Genomic DNA, 21,459 nt, shown 5'->3' with positions numbered 1-21,459 from the left:
GGCAGCAGGAGAGAAAGGGAGCCTCAAAGGCTGGCCGAAGTGAACGGGACCGTTCACCCGCCCGCCACCTGCTGCTCCGCCACAGCTTCCCTCCAGCCAGAGAAGCCAGGAACCAGGCAGCAGGAGAGAAAGGGAGCCTCAAAGGCTGGCCGAAGTGAACGGGACCGTTCACTCGCCCGCCACCTGCTGCTCCGCCACAGCTTCCATCCAGCCAGAGAAGCCAGGAACCAGGCAGCAGGAGAGAAAGGGAGCCTCAAAGGCTGGCCGAAGTGAACGGGACCGTTCACCCGCCCGCCACCTGCTGCTCCGCCACAGCTTCCCTCCAGCCAGAGAAGCCAGGAACCAGGCAGCAGGAGAGAAAGGGAGCCTCAAAGGCTGGCCGAACTGAACGGGACCGTTCACCCGCCCGCCACCTGCTGCTCCGCCACAGCTTCCCTCCAGCCAGAGAAGCCAGGAACCAGGCAGCAGGAGAGAAAGGGAGCCTCAAAGGCTGGCCGAAGTGAACGGGACCGTTCACCCGCCCGCCACCTGCTGCTCCGGCACAGCTTCCCTCCAGCCATAGAAGCCAGGAACCAGGCAGCAGGAGAGAAAGGGAGCCTCAAAGGCTGGCCGAAGTGAACGGGACCGTTCACCCGCCCGCCACCTGCTGCTCCGCCACAGCTTCCCTCCAGCCAGAGAAGCCAGGAACCAGGCAGCAGGAGAGAAAGGGAGCCTCAAAGGCTGGCCGAACTGAACGGGACCGTTCACCCGCCCGCCACCTGCTGCTCCGCCACAGCTTCCCTCCAGCCAGAGAAGCCAGGAACCAGGCAGCAGGAGAGAAAGGGAGCCTCAAAGGCTGGCCGAAGTGAACGGGACCGTTCACCCGCCCGCCACCTGCTGCTCCGCCACAGCTTCCCTCCAGCCAGAGAAGCCAGGAACCAGGCAGCAGGAGAGAAAGGGAGCCTCAAAGGCTGGCCGAAGTGAACGGGACCGTTCACCCGCCCGCCACCTGCTGCTCCGCCACAGCTTCCCTCCAGCCAGAGAAGCCAGGAACCAGGCAGCAGGAGAGAAAGGGAGCCTCAAAGGCTGGCCGAAGTGAACGGGACCGTTCACCCGCCCGCCACCTGCTGCTCCGCCACAGCTTCCCTCCAGCCAGAGAAGCCAGGAACCAGGCAGCAGGAGAGAAAGGGAGCCTCAAAGGCTGGCCGAAGTGAACGGGACCGTTCACCCGCCCGCCACCTGCTGCTCCGCCACAGCTTCCCTCCAGCCAGAGAAGCCAGGAACCAGGCAGCAGGAGAGAAAGGGAGCCTCAAAGGCTGGCCGAAGTGAACGGGACCGTTCACCCGCCCGCCACCTGCTGCTCCGCCACAGCTTCCCTCCAGCCAGAGAAGCCAGGAACCAGGCAGCAGGAGAGAAAGGGAGCCTCAAAGGCTGTCCGAAGTGAACGGGACCGTTCACCCGCCCGCCACCTGCTGCTCCGGCACAGCTTCCCTCCAGCCAGAGAAGCCAGGAACCAGGCAGCAGGAGAGAAAGGGAGCCTCAAAGGCTGGCCGAAGTGAACGGGACCGTTCACCCGCCCGCCACCTGCTGCTCCGCCACAGGTTCCCTCCAGCCAGAGAAGCCAGGAACCAGGCAGCAGGAGAGAAAGGGAGCCTCAAAGGTTGGCTGAAGTGAACGGGACCGTTCACCCGCCCGCCACCTGCTGCTCCGTCACAGCTTCGCTCCAGCCAGAGAAGCCAGGAACCAGGCAGCAGGAGAGAAAGGGAGCCTCAAAGGCTGGCCGAAGTGAACGGGACCGTTCACCCGCCCGCCACCTGCTGCTCCGCCACAGCTTCCCTCCAGCCAGAGAAGCCAGGAACCAGGCAGCAGGAGAGAAAGGGAGCCTCAAAGGCTGGCCGAAGTGAACGGGACCGTTCACCCGCCCGCCACCTGCTGCTCCGGCACAGCTTCCCTCCAGCCAGAGAAGCCAGGAACCAGGCAGCAGGAGAGAAAGGGAGCCTCAAAGGCTGGCCGAAGTGAACGGGACCGTTCACCCGCCCGCCACCTGTTGCTCCGCCACAGCTTCCCTCCAGCCAGAGAAGCCAGGAACCAGGCAGCAGGAGAGAAAGGGAGCCTCAAAGGCTGGCCGAAGTGAACGGGACCGTTCACCCGCCCGCCACCTGCTGCTCCGCCACAGCTTCCCTCCAGCCAGAGAAGCCAGGAACCAGGCAGCAGGAGAGAAAGGGAGCCTCAAAGGCTGGCCGAAGTGAACGGGACCGTTCACCCGCCCGCCACCTGCTGCTCCGCCACAGCTTCCCTCCAGCCAGAGAAGCCAGGAACCAGGCAGCAGGAGAGAAAGGGAGCCTCAAAGGCTGGCCGAAGTGAACGGGACCGTTCACCCGCCCGCCACCTGCTGCTCCGCCACAGCTTCCCTCCAGCCAGAGAAGCCAGGAACCAGGCAGCAGGAGAGAAAGGGAGCCTCAAAGGCTGGCCGAAGTGAACGGGACCGTTCACCCGCCCGCCACCTGCTGCTCCGCCACAGCTTCCCTCCAGGCAGAGAAGCCAGGAACCAGGCAGCAGGAGAGAAAGGGAGCCTCAAAGGCTGGCCGAAGTGAACGGGACCGTTCACCCGCCCGCCACCTGCTGCTCCGCCACAGCTTCCCTCCAGCCAGAGAAGCCAGGAACCAGGCAGCAGGAGAGAAAGGAAGCCTCAAAGGCTGGCCGAAGTGAACGGGACCGTTCACCCACCCGCCACCTGCTGCTCCGCCACAGCTTCCCTCCAGCCAGAGAAGCCAGGAACCAGGCAGCAGGAGAGAAAGGGAGCCTCAAAGGCTGGCCGAAGTGAACGGGACCGTTCACCCGCCCGCCACCTGCTGCTCCGCCACAGCTTCCCTCCAGCCAGAGAAGCCGGGAACCGCACGGCCCGGAGAGAAGGTGAAGAGAGAAGGGAGGCAATGACTCTGAGAGAAAAAAAGACCTGACGTTGGGATGAGTGATCTCTGTATAACTGAGGACATTTTTCAGATTTGACAATAGATCGAGGACCACATTCCATAAAGGGAATGAGTGGGGCCAAAACTAAGTAGCATATTTTTTTGTTATTATTTTTTATTTGTCTTGACACTTTTAGTTTAGGTACTGTATAATTTGCAATAGTAGGTTCTTGTTAGCTGACAATATGGTTTTAACTAAAAAAACTTTTAAATTTGAAAAAGTCTTCAGAACTTTCTTGCGATCCCAAAGTTTGAACATGGGACCCCAAAGTGGTAGGGTTGCCTCAGAATATGGAAAAGTTGCCCCCACACTAGCTAGACAGAAGGGAAAAATGATACAAGGCCCTTGGGCCCCCCAAAATGTAGCCCTGGAGGCTGCATGTGCTGTAAGTTGCCCGTCTCTTACCAGAAACAAATTCTTTTTGAATGAAAAAATCTAGAAGCAGGATAAGACAGTAGCAAGAGACAGAACAGTTATGAGGAGTTTGACAACTGGCAGTGCATAGAGGGATGGGAGTCATTATCACCTTCTTGAACCATAGGCAGCATCATGACATGGTAGTGCTAAGAGCTGTAGTGTTAAACCTGTTCCATAAAAACAAGTCAATATACCGTATATACTTGAGTATAAGCCGACCCGAATATAAGCAGAGGCACCCAATTTTACCACAAAAACTGGGAAAACTTATTGAGTCAAGTATAAGCCAAGGGTGGAAAATGCAGCAGCTGCTGGTAAATTTCAAAAATAAAAATAGATACCAATAAATAAATTAAATACATTAATTGAGGCATCAGTAGGTTAAATGTTTTTGAAGATACTGCCCTTCTGAGCTGTGAGACACAATTCACTGCCTGCGGAGGGAGGACTCATACCGGATGCTGTGCTTATCTACTGCTGCACTGCTGCGTAACAAGATAGAGAGAAACGGAGGATGGAGGTGGGAGGTGGAAGGTGGATACATAGAATATGCATAAGGAGGAGGATTGAGTGTCCTGAAAGCAGAAATGCAGTGTACTTAACCCAGGTCATTGGACCACCCACAGAAACTGTAGGCACCCGTAGATGAGCGGGGGAGTCCGGGGAAACCCGCACTGCAGGGGAGAACATGTAATTTTGACACTGACTTGAATATAAGCCGAGGGGTGGTGGTGCTTTTTCAGCAAAAAATGTGCTGAAAAACTAGGCTTATACTTGAGTATATACAGTAATTATTTTTTGAGGATACTTGTTTGTTGAAAACATTGTTCAACGATAAGTGTAAATTTAAACCTTTGTCTTCCCAAGTGAAAATCTGTTATACAGTGGGGTCTTGACTTACAAACTTAATCCGTATTGGAAGGTGGTTTGTAGGTCGAAAAGTTTGTAGGTCGAATCTGCATTTCCCATAGGAATGCATTGAAAACCATTTACTCCATATCTGCTCTTTTCCGTCCATAGAAACTAATGGGAAGCTGCTATTCCGCCTTCTGCCACTAGAGGGGGATATTTTTTTCTTTTTTTTCCTTAGGTCGAGAAAACGAAGCCAATTTTAAAGCATGTTTTAAAGCATGTTGTGCTGATTTTTTCAGCCCAAAGACACACAGGCAGGAGTCTGGAACTCACACCTCAGCCTTTTTAGGTGCTAAGCATGTCTCCAGAAGCCTCTTCAGAGCCAGCCGATCAGCTGTTAGGCAGGGAGAGGGGGGGCAGGAGCGGGGGAAAAGCACAAAATGGCTGCCAGACTCCCTTCTGGGTGTCAGCTTTTAGCTGTTTCCTCCTCTTTTTCCTATAGTTCGGGGGCTACCAAGGCCTGGTAATTGACTTTCTTTTATTTATTTTTAAGTTTCTGACCCTTTTTCCCCCTCCAGAAGCCTCTAAGGGGAGGGAGGGGGCCCTTTTTTTCCTGTTCATAACTCGAGGGAAGTTCGTATGTCGAGTCCTTTTTTCCCTATCGGGCAGGTTTGTAAGTTGAATTGTTCGCAAGTAGGGTCGTTCGTAAGTCGAGACCCCACTGTAGTTTTCTATTTGTCTAATATGCATGTACTCAGTATTTAGATATAACAAGCACCTTTTATTCCACACATGAAAGGATGGCAAAATGGTGTAGTACCAAGTGATGTGAAAAATGTGGCCCATAGGCATTTTGAGTGGTGTCTAGTCATCTTTGTTGTACTTTTTAGATTTTCCGTCTTTTCCCTTGCTTTTGTCCTACTTGTCTAATCCCACTGCTGTTGTCTGTCCTGTCTTATAACTCCTTTCCTACCTCAATTAATAGGCAGCTCTCTTTGCTCGAATAATATTACTTGGCTCAATGACTGTGGCACTTTCTTGATCTCTGAACTGTTGACAACCAGATGGATCTTCTGAACCGAAGCCCAGCCTTTGACTCAAACCCATGTATACTGTCATATACTGGCCTGAATTTTGACAGCTGGAAATTTCTGCATTTGAGGAGCTTAAAAAATAATAATGTGATGGCATGGAAGCTGTTATCAATTTGATTTTATTGGAGGGTGGGTAGAAATTAAGTCAGACTTAATAATGCTACCCAGAGATCTAAGGATCTGATGAATGTTTAATCCATCTGTTCTTTGTAAAATGATCAAAGTATTGGCAGATGCAGTGTCAAGCAAAATGGTAATGTGGCAAGGCATGCAATATAGTTGGGATGAGCATCAAGGGTTGAGGAGCAGGAACATTTGTGTATTGTAACATGGGTGGAAGTAGAGAAAGAATCACAATGTGAGTGGAACTGTTCACCTGCTCTTAAGACATATATGGCATGTGTATCTCAAGTGAATACAATTGCAAATCATGATCAAGCATGATGTGGTTTGTTGAAAACTGTATTATAGTGACATTTTAACCTGCCCCAGCCATAGTTTGCTGTCCAGCCAAAACTCACAGTTTGAAAACTCATCATTTGTTGTTGGCTTATTAACTTTGGCCTGCTTAAATAGCTACTTACTGTAACACTGAGAACTGCAACCATGGCTTGCTCTTGGGCTGTTTTCTCAGCTGCCCACTTTGGAACAAGAGCTCACTGAAAGGATGGGCTGGAGAGAAGCAACCCAGAAACAAGTAAAAAATGGGAAATTTTGGTTTTGTTGTCTGCTGCGAAATGTGTGACTGAAGCAACAAACTTGGTTAATACAATCCATGTTTTAGGATGCACAAATGCACCTGCATGTAACATGAGATAACAGTTCCATTTTTGTGTGTGTTTAAATTATGTGTGTGTTTTTAAACACCCCCTCTGCCTCTCTCTGCAGCAGAGACCATATCATCCGCTCCTGAGGAGTGGAATGGTCAGGATGTTGGAAGCTGACTGGTGTTTCCTCTCATACCTTGCCTAAAGCTGTCTCTATTATTTGTTCTGCTGCATGTCCAGACTAGTGGGGAAATATGGTAGATAAAAATGTGCATAGGGAGTAAAGATCATTGCATCTCTGACTGGACTGAATACAAGAAGTGCACAAATGGATTAGTAGCCAGATGCAAAGGAGGACAGGACTCCTGCACCTTTTATGATAGTCAGTGTCAGCCCTGCTACTAGCCTGACTGATTAGTCACCTCAGGTAGCAGAACTGTTAGGGTGGCAGATATTCAGATTCTCAGCATCTCCCAGCAAGGCTTGTGCCATTCTGGACTACAGATGCTGTTGCACACAGTCTACCAGAGCTTTCTCTATGAAGAGAAGGAGAACTATAGTTTTGTAGCTGACCCTCAAAAGGAAGCTGCAGAAGCATTAGCAGCATTTCCTCCTTCACCCAGAAAGAGAAATTGTAGAAGCACCTGCCCAGGCCAAGGAAGAGCTGTAATGGGTCTTGACATCCTACATCTGAGAGGGAAGAGATGTTGGCAACGGCATGAGTTGGCAACGTGGCAGAACTACACAGTGCCTTTTGGAAGGATGGGGGTGAAGACAGTTTGGCTTTGGCTTTGAGGAGGATCCTTAGGTAAGACCCTACAGGTTGAGTGACTAACAAAATCAGCACTGGAAATTTTGTTAATCTTTCCTCCCATAGGAGCTGACTCTGACAATCCTTAGGTCCAGGCAACCAAGAGGGCTTCAGCTCTGTTTGGTAGTGCTGAGCTGTTCTGTGGCTTTTGGTCATTCTTCTTTGAGAAATTGGGTAGTGCAGCCATATGAAGATGCCTCACACCACCATCAGCTCCTTTTTGCTTTCAGGTTTGATATGCTGAGATCTGCTGCAATTTTTCCTGTCACCAGGGGGTTCCTCTTCTCTTCCAGATGACTGGTGAAGTGCTACTGATGCCTTCACATCCTTCTTTTGAGCGCACGCGCGCGCGCGCGTGTGTGTGTGTGTGTGGAGTCTGCTGCAGCTGCACTTCTTCTTTTCTGCCAGACAGAACAGACTCTCCCTCCCTCTCTCTCTGTGCTGTCCCCTCCTCCCCTGGCATTTTAGGGAAATGGTGATGAGCAACATATTTCCTCCTCTTCTGTTGTAGTGATGATGCTACCACTGCCATGGAACAGTGCTGGGGGATGGCCCTTTGCTTCCTGCCTTATATATCTTGTTCAATACAGTTACTGGGAAGCACTGTGGTGCTTTGCATCTGGTCACCCTTGTGTACTTCTTTTGCTTCAAGCCATGACTGGAATTAGAAGTGGTGGTATTGCAGGAGGTGGGGGGGGGGAATCGACATACCAAGCATAGTAAAGAAAAAGTTTTATCCTAAGGAATTCACTGCTAGTCATAATCTTTAGAGCAAAACATTTTTCTCTGGTTCATGTATTTTTATTTATGCTCTTATTTCTAGTAGTATAGAGGTAAAACTTGAAAGAGACTCCAAAAAAGATGTGTTGCTAATTTGTTCCAGCTGTTCAGTCCCTTATTCCCTTAGACAGATGTTTGTACTGCTTGGAGGTTCTTCCCAGCTGTGCACCATACATCTGGAAATGATACTGTCTTCTGTCACGGTGAGCACCCTGGGCTGGCAACAAGAAGAAAAGTGCAGGCAAATTTGCTTTTCTACTCTTTCCTGTTTCAATTAAAATTAATTCTGTCTTTATAATTTGCTCTGGGTCATAAACTGCTAAACTAGTGTTTTAACTTAATCTTGCAGCAGTCTCCCTGAACTCACAAATATGAGCAATTGCAAAGTAAATACAGCATGTCTGGAAGGAGGTGGTGGTGCTTGTTCTGTGATCCTTCTTCAACTACTGTTAAAGCCATGGAAACATTATCTTTCTTTTCCTTTAGTTTCTGCATTTATTTTCCCCAGATGGAGCAAATGAAGGTGGAGCAGCATTTGTGACAGAAACAGCTGGGAAGGGATAGGGCTAACATCTTGAACCAGTACATTTTGCTGGCATGTTTGTTCTTGGCAGCCCATCAGTGAAGATGGACTGGCAATGCATTGGAAGAATGTGCTTTGAGCTTCCTTTTAATAGTATGTATGACCTCAACCTTAGAGAGGACTTTGGGTGAAATACATATTATGATGGCCAGTGTGTGAGTTCTTTAGCTAGCTTCTGGGAAATACTTTAAGGATGCAGCATTAGATCTGCTTATCTTTGTTTGAAGATTACTGGCAGGCTAGAAGGGCACCTTGAGAAGAAGCAAGAGCAGAAGAAGATGATAGAGATTCTTTTCAGAAGAGGCTGATTCCCACTGCAGAAACTTCCCTTCCCAACATGGATTAGTTCATTCACATGCGTGATCTTAACCAGCTTCACAACCTGATCTAGTGCCAAACCAGATGTCACTTTAAAAGCTGGGTTAGCAAACATGCTTGTTTTAAATTTTATTTATTCAAGCATGGATGGTGGAGATATTCATTGTAATCTTTCCTTCCCTAGCTGAAATCAAGATGAACATTTCATACATCCAGACCCACACCCACAATTACATATAATGCTTCCATTGATACTTTTTCTGTATGATAATCTTTTTCTTGTTTCTCTTCAACTGGAGTTTGGATGTAACTATGGCTATTCTGATGCATGGCAATAAGTCTATGAATACATGTTCTTTGGTTTTGGCTTCTAAAGCTGTGAACTCCTCTCCCACTGCTCCGAGAAGGTCTCAGAAGCCCTGTGAGTAGACGACTTGGAGCTACAAGGGGAAAGAGAGAGAGGGAAGGAAGGAGGGAGGGGAGGAGGGAGGAAGAGAAGAGCAGTGGAAACAAAAAAACCTTATTATTCCAAGACATTTTAGACCCTTTTAATTACATTGGCCCTTTACTGTGAAAACTAAATATAGTGGTACCTCGCTAGATGACAACCCCGCTATATGACGAATCCGCATAACAACTTTTTGCAATTGCTATAGTGATTCGCAAAACAGTCATTCCAATGGGCGATTTTCGCTTGACGATGATTTGGTCCATGCTTCGCGGACCATTTATTTGCACGATGACGATTTCTACATCTGATTGGCGGCTCTGAAAAATGGCTGCCCTGTGTTTTCCGGACCCATGCTTCTCAGGACAGCCATTTTTACAGCTGATCAGCGCTTCGCAAAATGGGTGCCCTATGGGCGATCTTCGCAAAATGACGGGGTATTTTCCCCACTGGAACATATTAAACGGGTTTCAGTGCATTCCAATGAGTAAATGGTTTTCGCTACACGATGATTTCGCTAAACAGCTATTTTCACTGAACGAATTATCGTCGTCATTTGGGGCACCACTGTAATAAAGTTGTTCAGGTTAGTTGTACTATTCTTTCACTCTCCATCATATAATTAAAAGGGTTTGAAACATTTTGAAATATAGATATTTTGTCTAATCTATTTATTTGCCTCTCTGTTTTCCTCCCTCCCTCCTCTGGGTGGCCCATTTGAGATTCCTGTTTGTTGCATTTTGGCCCAGAAACACCACTGTAGTTTCGCTTCCCTTGGTTCTTTGTGTTCCTGTTTTCTTATTATCTGTGATCTGGATAAAACACATTTTGACTGGATATTTTCACTGATACACCTAATAACTATAGGAGAGCAGGAGTGAGCAAATCATGAATAACTTCTTTGTGGTCTCTGTGAAAGCACACTAATGGGTTTAATCTGTGCCTGTGTGGAGGTATCTAAAGCTTTATGCTACATTCATCAAGGACCACTCCCTTAGCCCACGAGGTCTGTCCGCCCTCACAGTTACCTCAGTTCCTTTTTGCTGATGCCACATGAGGTTTTTTCTCTGTCGAGCTGCTGCGTTCATTGTCTGTTTTCTCTAAAAAGGAATATTAGGACCGAATTTCAATCTTTAAAACTCTTAAAAATTTCCTAATCAACAGTTTATTTGAATAGATAAGTAACTTGTTTGGACTTACCTTTTCCCTTCCTTCCCCCTTCCCGCCATTTATGGCACCCCTTCCCCCCTTCAAAAAGTGCACGTCGTGCTCAAATAAAATTCCCCTCACAAACGGCCACAACATCTTACAAAACAAGCATTGAGACTAAGACAACAAAGATTCAAGTCTTTTTTCTGGGAAGAATCACTCAAATCTCAGACAATGAACTCGCCTCATACAGCACAACCTTCCAGACACTCCCCAATTCTATCAACAGTCTCCTCATCTGCAAAATTGTCTTCTGAAAATACTCAAAAATCCAAATCAAAATCTCTGAGTTCAAACAAGTTGATACCGATACTGAAGTCTCCATCCATACTGGATCCCTCTAAGTCTAAAAAAGTAAGAAAATGCCTGACACCCATTCAAAAAGACCAGGCTCACAACAACTCCCACTACAGTATCAACCCACTGTGACAATTGAATCTCCAGAAGATGTTCTGATACCACAGAACTTGAGCCGCCTATCCTGGCTGAGTCTCCGACATCTCCTGTTAATACCGCAGATGTTACAGTCATTCCAATTTCACTGCAGTCCAGTCCCATATCAACAGTGCGTTTAGTGTTGGTTGATGAATCTGACCATCATTAACAAGCACCCAACATTTCTCCTCCCCGCAAGAGGTTGAGGAAAGAACACCGTACATCCCATGGTGCCGATACTGTGAGACCTGCTACTCCATCCGGGTTCTTCACGTCCCAAGAGTGATACAGAACACACAGGTGATCTAAAAGGGTCAGGCTCTATGAGCCTCAGGAATATCATGACCCAGCCTATAGAAGCTCTCGTTATCGAGCATATCGGAACTATTCTCCCAAGCTTGAATTCTACCCGGAAAGGCGACACCGTTATCATTGTTATTATGACTCCAACTATTCTGAATAATCCATATCACCCAGATGCAGATCACGGTACCATGAGGGCTACCGGTCCCGATCATCATCAGATGACGATTCCATCTCATCTGTCCCGGTACAGAAGCATAAATCAAGAGAAAAGCAACGCTCTGACCAACCTCAACCTAGACACATGGCACCGAAATGGGCTCCAGTACCATCCCAACAACAACAGCCTCACGATCCTCCGTTACAATCAGCCACAACCTATACCGACCCGCAAACGGTGACTACTTGTACCAAGTCTCCACATAAAAAGCATAACAAAGATCATACTCCTGTGGTACCGACACAGAGGACCCCATCAAAACTTCATCATACCCAGTCAGAAACAGCACCTACTCAATGCTATCCTACCTCTTCCATCTCATCCTCTCATTCTTTTTCTTCGGATTCCTCTCATTCAATCATAGACCAAGAATCACCACCCAATTTACCTACCCCAGATTCAGATATTCTCACCAATAATCCACCTTCTCCTTCTGATGATTTTTCCTCATACTCACAACTAGTTCACAGAACAGCCAAGGCCATGGAGCGTGATATACAGCAGCCATCACAAATACAAATCTAATAAGGTCTTAGAGGACATTAATGACCAACACTCTGTCTCTTAGCATGAGCTTCATCCCTTCTCTGCTTGAACTCACCAAACAAACATGGTCAAAACCATCTTCAGTACCACAAATGTCTAGAAGGGTTGAAAACCTTTACAAGACACACGGTGACAATGCTAACTTCTTGTTCAAAAATCTGCCTTCAAATTCACTGATTGTGGACGTGACACAAAACAGGGTCTGCAAGCGCTCCGGCATAACCTCCAATAACAAAGAGGGCAAAAAACTGGATATAGCCTCATTCGTCCTTTGAGCTGCCAACTACTTCGCAGCCATGGGAGCATACCACGGCTATATGTGGAATAAAGCACTCCCATCTTTCCAGTCTGCTACGGGCGAGTACAAAGCACATAGTCTTGCATTCCATCAAGAGGCCATGGCTCTCACCTTTCAAGAAAGGATTACAACTAGACACATCATAGACACATCATCGCTACAGTTGGTTTCTGCAGTGGTATTGCGTAGATATGCATGGTTAAGATCAGCACATATTTCAGATGACATCAAAATGCGAATAGAGGACTTACCTTTTGATGGTACCATCTGTTCAATCAGAAGAGTGATGAGATATTAGAAAACCTACAAAAGTTTAAAAAAACACATTCATTTAACAATCAACAATCGTACTACAGACCTCAGCATCCACAGTGGCACTGACCCTACAATTATTGACAACCTAAGTCATATCCCAATAGAAACAAATACTCAAACCAATCAATTTCATCTCTCCAGTCCCGATAAACACTCCAACGACCACGCACAAAGCAATCTTTCAGGCGCTCTCACAAAAAGCAAAAGCAGAACCTTTGACTTTCCCATTCCCCAGATCTGCAAAAAAAACACCCACTATTCCAAACAACCACCCGCCTCAGCTCACCTTCCAGTATGGTCTTCCATCACCACTGACCCGTGGGTACTTACCATCATCGATATGGGTTACGCCATAGAAATCGCCTACCACCACCATCCGAAATCCTCCAACAAGAAGTACATTCCCTCCTCTCAAAGGCTGCCATATCTCTCATAACTACTCCTCAAAACCATCTAGTTTTTTTCCTGTTATTTTACAGTCCCTAAAAGATAGAGGATTAAGACCTATCCTTGACCTAAGGGAACTAAACTATTACATCATTCAAAGAAGATTTCACATGGTGACTCTAGAACGGATTTTACCACTTCTTCAAAAAGGCTATTGGTTTACTGTCATCGATTTAAGCGGCACGTATTTTCATATTGTGAGGAGGAAATAGCAGGAACATCAAAGAGTGAGCCGTCCCCTCAACCTCCCAAGATAGAACAAGAGATAAAGCCTGAAAGAGAGTTAGGAGCAAGACCGAAGGAAAGGCAAATGACAGATGCGCGCGCGAAGGAGGAAAGAAAGATCCGCGAGGCTGAGATAGGAGAGGGAGAAGGCGGGGGAAAGCGCGAGGAGGAAAAACGGAAGAAACGGTCAGAAACGCCCGTTGAGAGTGAGGGAGAGAAGTGGAACCGTGGCAGGGAGAGGATAGACGTGTTTTTGACGACTGAAGAATGGAATAGATCAAAGGAGACACAAAAAGTAACCGTGATAGAGGAGAAAGTGACTGAAGAACCAGACGAAGGAGTGAGGGTGTTCTCAGTCCCACAGAAGAGACTAGCCGAGGGCGACATAGATGAAGAATACAAAGATTCAGCGAAAGGAAAGTTCAGACCTATAATACCTGGTCTTAACCCTGAAGAATGGACAGTTCTGGTATATCACAGGGCTCAAGGTCCAGAGAAAATGGTACATCAATTAGATCCGGAAGTAGAGAAAGAGCTGTCGAAAGAGGGAGATTGGGCCCGCCATCCCTGTTGCGGGACCCTCTGTGTGATCCGCAACGGGTTTCAGAGAATGCCAACCGAGAGAGAGAAAAGTGCGAAAACCTACTATTAAAAGAGTTACCTGTTGACAAATCGTTAGCTTGGTTTTGGGATGATTCCCCACCTCATTTGACGTTACAAAAACCAGTTACTGTTGAAGAAAGAGTTGACACAAGATATGTTAATAAAAATTCTTTATTTCTTAATTCTGAAGCCTCTTTCGTCCTTCCTGATGCAGAATTACATAAGGATGTAGATGAACCCCCCCACATTGGTGCCCAACCCGGGGCTGGTTCAGAAATACCGACAGAAAGAGAAGAAAACCTTAAATAATAACACGACAAGAAAAAATGATAAAATTCTTAGCCGAGCAACAAAACCTCATTCTAAATCAGTTGGCAAAAAACCCTGAAAAGAAGACGACGGGAACTGAAGATGTTATAAAAAATTCATGGGTGGCGGGTCCAGCCCCTATTAGACTACAAAAAATGACAGCTGAAGATGACCCTGAAGCTTACTTAAATACCTTCGAAAGAGTCGCATTGGCGGCAAGTTGGCCGAAAAAACAATGGACTCTAATTCTTACTCCCTGTCTATCTGGTAATTTACAAGAAATAATTGACACGTTATCTCCAGTAGAAGCGATGCAATATGACAAAGTTAAATCCACTATTTTGCAGACATCGAATTTAACTGAAGAGGCTTATCGTAAAAAATTCAGGAATTTGAAAATGAAGCATGGTTTACATCCCCGTACGTTAGTGCAGAAAATGAAAGCGAACTTGTTAAGGTGGTTAAGGCCAGAAGAGAAAACTAAAGAAGAAATCCTAAATGAGATAGTTATGGAGCAACTTGTTACGACAATGAATACTAACATGAGAGCTTGGGTGCAAAGGAACCACCCACGTGATTTGGAGGCTGCAATCCAATTGGTTGAAGACTTTTGTATTGCTGACGAGGGAACACGTGAAAGCGGCTGGGCAAACCCGGAGAGGCTGAAAGCGAAAGAAAAGATGGCGTCCGAAGGCAATGGTGCTGCGCAACGCGCCGGAACAGCGGGAAAGGAAGTTAAAATGGAGAAAGCCGGAGGCAGCAAGCATAGAATTATGGAAGCTTACCCCAGCTGGAAGGAACAACGCGAATTTAAGGGGTCTTGCTTCCGTTGTGGGGCCGAGGGGCATCAGAGAAAAAATTGCCCCAGAGTGGATTGTTCCTGGGTTAAGCAATGGAGCCAGGTGACTGGGGGAAATGCGGGTTTTAATAAAGAATGGGAAATAGAAGTATTGGTTAATGGGGAACAAAAGAAAGCGTTGATTGATTCCGGAAGCAGTAAAACTCTTGTGAAAAATTTAGAGGGGGTTAACGCGAATGGAGAAATGAAAATTAGATGTATTCACGGGGATGTGAAGGCCTATAAGACCACGTACGCAACGATAGAAATAAATGGGAAAGGAGAAGGATGGAAGTTGGTGTAGTACCCGGACTGGTTAGAGAAATGTTATTGGGAAGAGACTGGTTGGGAATTGATAAATTGATGAGAGGTAAAGAATGTAAAAAGATTGAATGTGTTGATATCGAAACTGTGGATGATTTAGGGGAGATATCTCGGGAGGTAACGTGATTTTGGCAACAAGACGACGTGTCACTGACTAAATTCTTCGAAAGAGCCAAGAAAAAAGGAGAAGTGAAAAAGGGGGAAGTGGGATTTGAGATATGTGATGGTTTGTTATATAGATTGTCTATTGACGGGGTTAAACAACTGGTGGTGCCTGGAAAATGGAAAGAAAAATTGTTATATTTAGCACATGATGTTCCTATGGCCAGTCATCTGGCTGTAAAAAAGATGGGTTCCTGAATTTTGCAAAGGTTTTGGTGGCCTAATGTATGGGCAGATATTGAAAAGTATTGTAAAACATGTAAACAATGCCAATTAATGCAGCCAAAGGTTGAACCAGGGGGAGAATTAATCCCTATGCCTTTGGTTGACACTCCGTTTGAACGAGTTGGCTTAGATATTGTGGGACCCTTAATGAAATCTGCTGGGGGACATGCGTATATTTTAGTTATAATTGATTATGCAACGAGATATCCTGAGGCAATACCTTTAAGAACAATAACTTCTAAAGTTTTGGCTAAAGAATTAATGCAAATTTTCTCTAGATTGGGATTTCCTAAGGAGGTGATAACAGACCAAGGTTCGAATTTTATGAGTCAAACTTTAAAGGAGATGTGGAAGCTATTAAATGTAAAGCCCTTACATACTACTGTCTATCATCCCCAGTGTAACGGATTAGTAGAAAGATTTAATAAGACTTTAAAAAGCATGTTAAGAAAATTGGTCATGGATAAACCTAAACAATGGCATCTTTTAATTGCACCTTTAATGTTTGCAATTAGAGAAGTTCCACAGGCATCTACAGGTTTTACTCCATTTGAACTACTATATGGAAGGAACCCCAGGGGAATATTGGATTTAGTAAAAGAAAGTTGGGAATATGGTAAAGACAAATCTCAGTTGCAAATTAAACAAATTATAGAGATGAGGGAGCATTTAAATCACATCTCTAAAGAAGCTAAAAACCAGTTAAAAAGAACACAGACTGAACAAAAACGTAGATATGATAAAAATGTCAGAAAACGGACATTTGAAGTTGGACAGAAAGTTCTGTTGTTACTTCCTTCTGAACAATCCAAATTATTTGCCAATTGGCAAGGACCATATGAAGTAGTCAGAAAATTAAATGATGTTAATTATGAAATTGCCACCCCAGATAAGAAAAAGGGGACAGGAATTTATCACGTGAATCTATTGAAAGAATGGAGAGAGAGAGAGAGTTTCTTGAGTGAGATAGAAGAGGAAAATTTTGGGCCAGAGGTTAAAGAGTGTGTAATGCCCGAAGAAGAACTGAAGTTAGAAGACAATCTTAATACTGAAGAAAAAATAAAAATAAGAGAAATTGAGAAAGATTATAGAGATGTATTTTGCAATAAGCCGGGATCTACGAATATGGGAATACACTGTATTAATACTATACCTGGTAAGATAGCGAGGTCAGGAGGAAGGAATTGGCCATATTATATTAAAGAGAAAATAAATAAGGAGGTAGATGAAATGTTGTCATTAGGAGTAATAGAACCATCTTATAGCCCATGGAGAAGCTATCCGGTAATGGTCCCTAAACCAGACGGCAGTGTCAGATTATGTATAGATTTTAGAAAATTAAACGAAATTTCTAAATTTGATGCTTACCCCATGCCTAAAATAGAGGACTTGTTAGAGAAAATAGGCGGAGCTAAAATTCTGAGTTCGTTAGACCTAGTAAAGGGATATTGGCAAATTCCGTTGAGGGAAGAAGACAAAGAAAAAACAGCTTTTGTCACGCCTAAAGGGCTATTCCAATATTTAAAAATGCCGTTTGGTTTACATGGAGCTTCTGCTACATTCCAAAGAGTAATGGACAAAGTACTTGAACCAGTAGAAAAGTTTGCAGCTGCTTATATTGATGACATTTTGATCTTCAGTAAAGATTTTAAGGAACATTTAATACATTTAACTAAGGTGTTAGATGAATTAAGGAAGGCCTGTTTGAAAGTAAATCCTTCTAAATGTAAAATTGCCAGAGAAAGTATAAAGTATTTCAGATTTCTAATTGAAAATGGAAGAATACGACCTGTACCCGATAAGGTGGACAAAATAACAAAATGGCGTGTTCCAAAAGATAAAAGGGAAGTGCAACAATTTTTAGGCTTGGCAGGATATTACCGGCAATTTATTCCAAATTATTCAGAGGTCACAGCACCTTTGACGGATTTGACAAAAAAGAAAAAAATCAAAAAAATAATTTGGGGTGAGAAAGAACAATGTGCTTTTAATAAAGTGAAGGAGATCTTAAACTCATTGCCTCACAGATATGCTCCTGATTTTGAGTTACCGTTCCTGGTTCAGACGGACGCGTCCGAAAGAGGAATAGGGGCGGTACTGTCTCAAACTAAAAATGGGAAAGAATATCCTGTCATGTATATTAGTAAAAAGTTAAGTGAAAGAGAAAGGAAATATTCTACGATTGAAAAAGAAGCCTTAGCTGTAAAATGGGCTATACAATCATTTAAATATTATTTACTGGGTACAACATTCGTTTTAATGACGGATCATGCTCCTTTACAATGGTTAAACAAAATGAAGGACTCTAATGCAAGATTAACCCGATGGTATCTCAGCCTACAACCATTTTCCTTCACGGTCCAATATAGAAAAGGGAAAAATCATATTAATGCAGATTATTTCTCTCGGCAGGATATCGAGGAGGAGATAGATGTCGAGAGGACGGCCCACTCAAGGGAGGGGGCGTGTGAGGAGGAAGTAGCAGGAACATCAAAGAGTGAGCCGTCCCCTCAACCTCCCAAGATAGAACAAGAGATAAAGCCTGAAAGAGAGTTAGGAGCAAGACCGAAGGAAAGGCAAATGACAGATACGCGCGCGAAGGAGGAAAGAAAGATCCGCGAGGCTGAGATAGGAGAGGGAGAAGGCGGGGGAAAGCGCGAGGAGGAAAAACGGAAGAAACGGTCAGAAACGCCAGTTGAGAGTGAGGGAGAGAAGTGGAACCGTGGCAGGGAGAGGATAGACGTGTTTTTGACGACTGAAGAATGGAATAGATCAAAGGAGACACAAAAAGTAACCGTGATAGAGGAGAAAGTGACTGAAGAACCAGACGAAGGAGTGAGGGTGTTCTCAGTCCCACAGAAGAGACTAGCCGAGGGCGACATAGATGAAGAATACAAAGATTCAGCGAAAGGAAAGTTCAGACCTATAATACCTGGTCTTAACCCTGAAGAATGGACAGTTCTGGTATATCACAGGGCTCAAGGTCCAGAGAAAATGGTACATCAATTAGATCCGGAAGTAGAGAAAGAGCTGTCGAAAGAGGGAGATTGGGCCCGCCATCCCTGTTGCGGGACCCTCTGTGTGATCCGCAACGGGTTTCAGAGAATGCCAACCGAGAGAGAGAAAAGTGCGAAAACCTACTATTAAAAGAGTTACCTGTTGACAAATCGTTAGCTTGGTTTTGGGATGATTCCCCACCTCATTTGACGTTACAAAAACCAGTTACTGTTGAAGAAAGAGTTGACACAAGATATGTTAATAAAAATTCTTTATTTCTTAATTCTGAAGCCTCTTTCGTCCTTCCTGATGCAGAATTACATAAGGATGTAGATGAACCCCCACACACATATTACAATACACCACTCCCATCGGAAATTCCTTAGATTTATGGTAGAAAATCAGGCTTATGAATTCAGTGCTCTCCCCTTTGGCCTCTCTACAGCTCTGAGAGTGTTCACGAAGTGCATGGCACCTGTAGCGGCCCACCTACGTACCTTAGGAATTTCAGTATTTTCCTACATAGATGACTGGCTTGTGGTTTCCCAGTCTCAGTCTCAAGCATTCAAAGACAGCCAAATAGTTCTCTCTCTCCTTGCGGATCTGGGTCTAAAAGTAAACACAGAAAAATCAAACTCATTCCTACTCAACGCATTATGTACATAGGAGCCATTCTTGACTCTACAAAGGAAAGAGTCTTCCTACCTCAGGAAAGAGCTATGAAACTTCACAACCTTATTCACTTTTGTTACCATCCCAGTGTAACTGCGCATTCTGCTCAACGCCTTCTAGGCCTCATGGCGTCAACAACATCAACTATCCCACATGCAAGATTAAAGATCCACTCACTCCAATCTTGGTATCTCGCTCTTTTCGATCCAATGATGGGATCACTGTCAGAAAGACTCACAATCACCCCAGAGTTCTCGGCACAGCTACTCTGGTGACAAACCACACAATCTCTTCATAGGATGACCCTTCACTCCCCTACAAACATCTATACAGATCACTACAGACGCCAGCACCATTGCATTGCAAAAATATAAATTTCCATGTTACCTGGATCACCAGAATAAGACTACTACACATAAACAACCTAGAACTTCTAGCCATTTTCAAGGGATTTAGAGCATTTGAACCTATCATCTGATGCAATGTCGTACAGGTCACAACAGACAATACCACTGCACTATTTTATATCAACAAACAAGGAGGCATACATTCTCTCCCACTCCTTTATCTCACAGTTCAGTTTTGGGAATGGTGCCTCAAACGTCATATATTTCCCATGGCCATACATATCGCCACACAGGACAATCAAATAGCAGACCTACTCAGCAGAATGAATACTGACATGCATGAGTGGTCCCTAGACCAGTCAGTGTTCCATCATCTGTGCAAGATCTAGGGTTGTCGTCACATCGATGCTTGCCACACACCTAAACACCAAATGCAATCTTTTTTACTCAAGAGCAGGCATGAGCCGCGGGTCCCTAGCGGACACCCTCATGGCAAACTGTAGTGTTCACCTGATATATCTATTCCCACCTATTCCTCTCCTCCTAAAGACAATAGCCAAAATCAAGAAAGATTGTACTAACATGATACTGATCGCTCCATGGTGGCCAAGACAACCTTGGTTCACCATGTTATGAGCCATGGCCACCAACCACTTCCGCCTACCTCCTGTACCTAACCTCCTCACCCAACATCAAGGCAGAACCTATCATCCGGATCTCCACACCCTCCACCTTACTGCCTGGAGAAGCCTCCATCAGTAAATGACATCTTGGCCCATGCTAGGAAACCCTACACAGTCAAACTCTATTCACAGAAATGGGCAGTTTTCTCCAAATTTACCCTTCAACATAACTTACCTGCTAAACCGATGACCTTAAAGGCTGTTCTACAATTCCTTTCTTATTTAGTTGACAAACAATTATCGCTCTCAACCCTCAAAGTTTACCTTTCAGCCATTATAGCATGCCAACCACAAGATTTGGATGCTGCAATGATTTTCAGACATTCCACCATAAAGCATTTCTTCAGGGGCGTTACCAATATTCAACCATCTGGAAAGATAATTAGACACCAGAAGGGCTCTGGTCTTTTATACTTCAAGGACAGCCTCTTTCAGAAAGTCTAAAAGACTGTTTATTTCACTGCAGCCCCCACACAGGGAATCACAGGTCTCATCTCAGATGATATCCTGATGGATTGTCTTCACTATAAAACTGACATACCAGCTCGCCAAGCAGCCTTTAACTTCAGGTATTAAGGCTCATTCATTGAGGGCGACAGCCTCTTCTGTGGCATTCCTTTGCGGCGTCCCATTGATGGACATTTGTAGAGCTGCTACTTGGGCAATGCCGTCCATGTTTGCCTCTCATTACAGGCTAGACTTAAGAGCCAAAAAGGATGCTGCCTTCAGGAGAGCTGTGCTTTCTTCAGTCCTTCCATGACATCCCTCCACCTATAAAGTAAGCTTGTCAGTCACCCATTAGTGTGCATTCACAGGGACCAAGAAGAAGAAAGAGAGGTTACTTACCTGTAAGTCTGGTTCTTCGAGTGGTCATCTGTGAATTCTAACTTCCTGCCCATCCTCCTCTCCTGTATCCTTTGATGCAGTGTTGGGCTACCTTAGGAACTGAGGTAACTGTGAGGGCGGGCGGACCTCGTGGGCTAAGGGGGTGGTCCTTGACGAATGTAGCATAAAGCTTTAGAACATTCCGGAGACCTCTGGGCAAGCACTGATTACACCCATTAGTGTGAATTCACAGATGACCACTCGAAGAATGAGAGATACAGGTAAGTAACCTCTCTTTTCACATGTTGTTGGGCAGAGACTTTCACGATTCCTGTGTTTACTAGGACTGATGGGAATAGCAATCTATCTGCATCTGGAGAGCCACATATTGCCTAAACGTGGCTTAAAGGGCCTCAGCTCTTGCCAGATGCAGCCTGTGGAATCCCATCCTGGT

General features: G+C 45.3%; 1 protein-coding gene and 1 long non-coding RNA gene across 4 annotated transcripts in view; one reads left to right on the top strand and one right to left on the bottom strand.

Moving 5' to 3' along the window:
* PAPPA2 (pappalysin 2) overlaps positions 1-21,459 on the top strand; it is a 435,383-nt gene that overhangs the window by 95,267 nt on the left and 318,657 nt on the right. The gene's annotated exons all lie outside the window — the stretch shown is intronic.
* LOC140706763 (uncharacterized) lies at positions 10,051-13,752 on the bottom strand. Its single transcript, XR_012086610.2, has 3 exons — positions 13,682-13,752; positions 12,285-12,336; positions 10,051-10,122 (listed from the first exon to the last, which is right to left on the bottom strand). It is a non-coding gene; the product is annotated as an uncharacterized LOC140706763 (long non-coding RNA).

Source organism: Pogona vitticeps, chromosome 4, assembly GCF_051106095.1.
Source record: "Pogona vitticeps strain Pit_001003342236 chromosome 4, PviZW2.1, whole genome shotgun sequence".
Lineage (NCBI taxonomy): Eukaryota > Metazoa > Chordata > Lepidosauria > Squamata > Agamidae > Pogona > Pogona vitticeps.
This window is presented reverse-complemented; position numbering and strand designations above follow the sequence as displayed.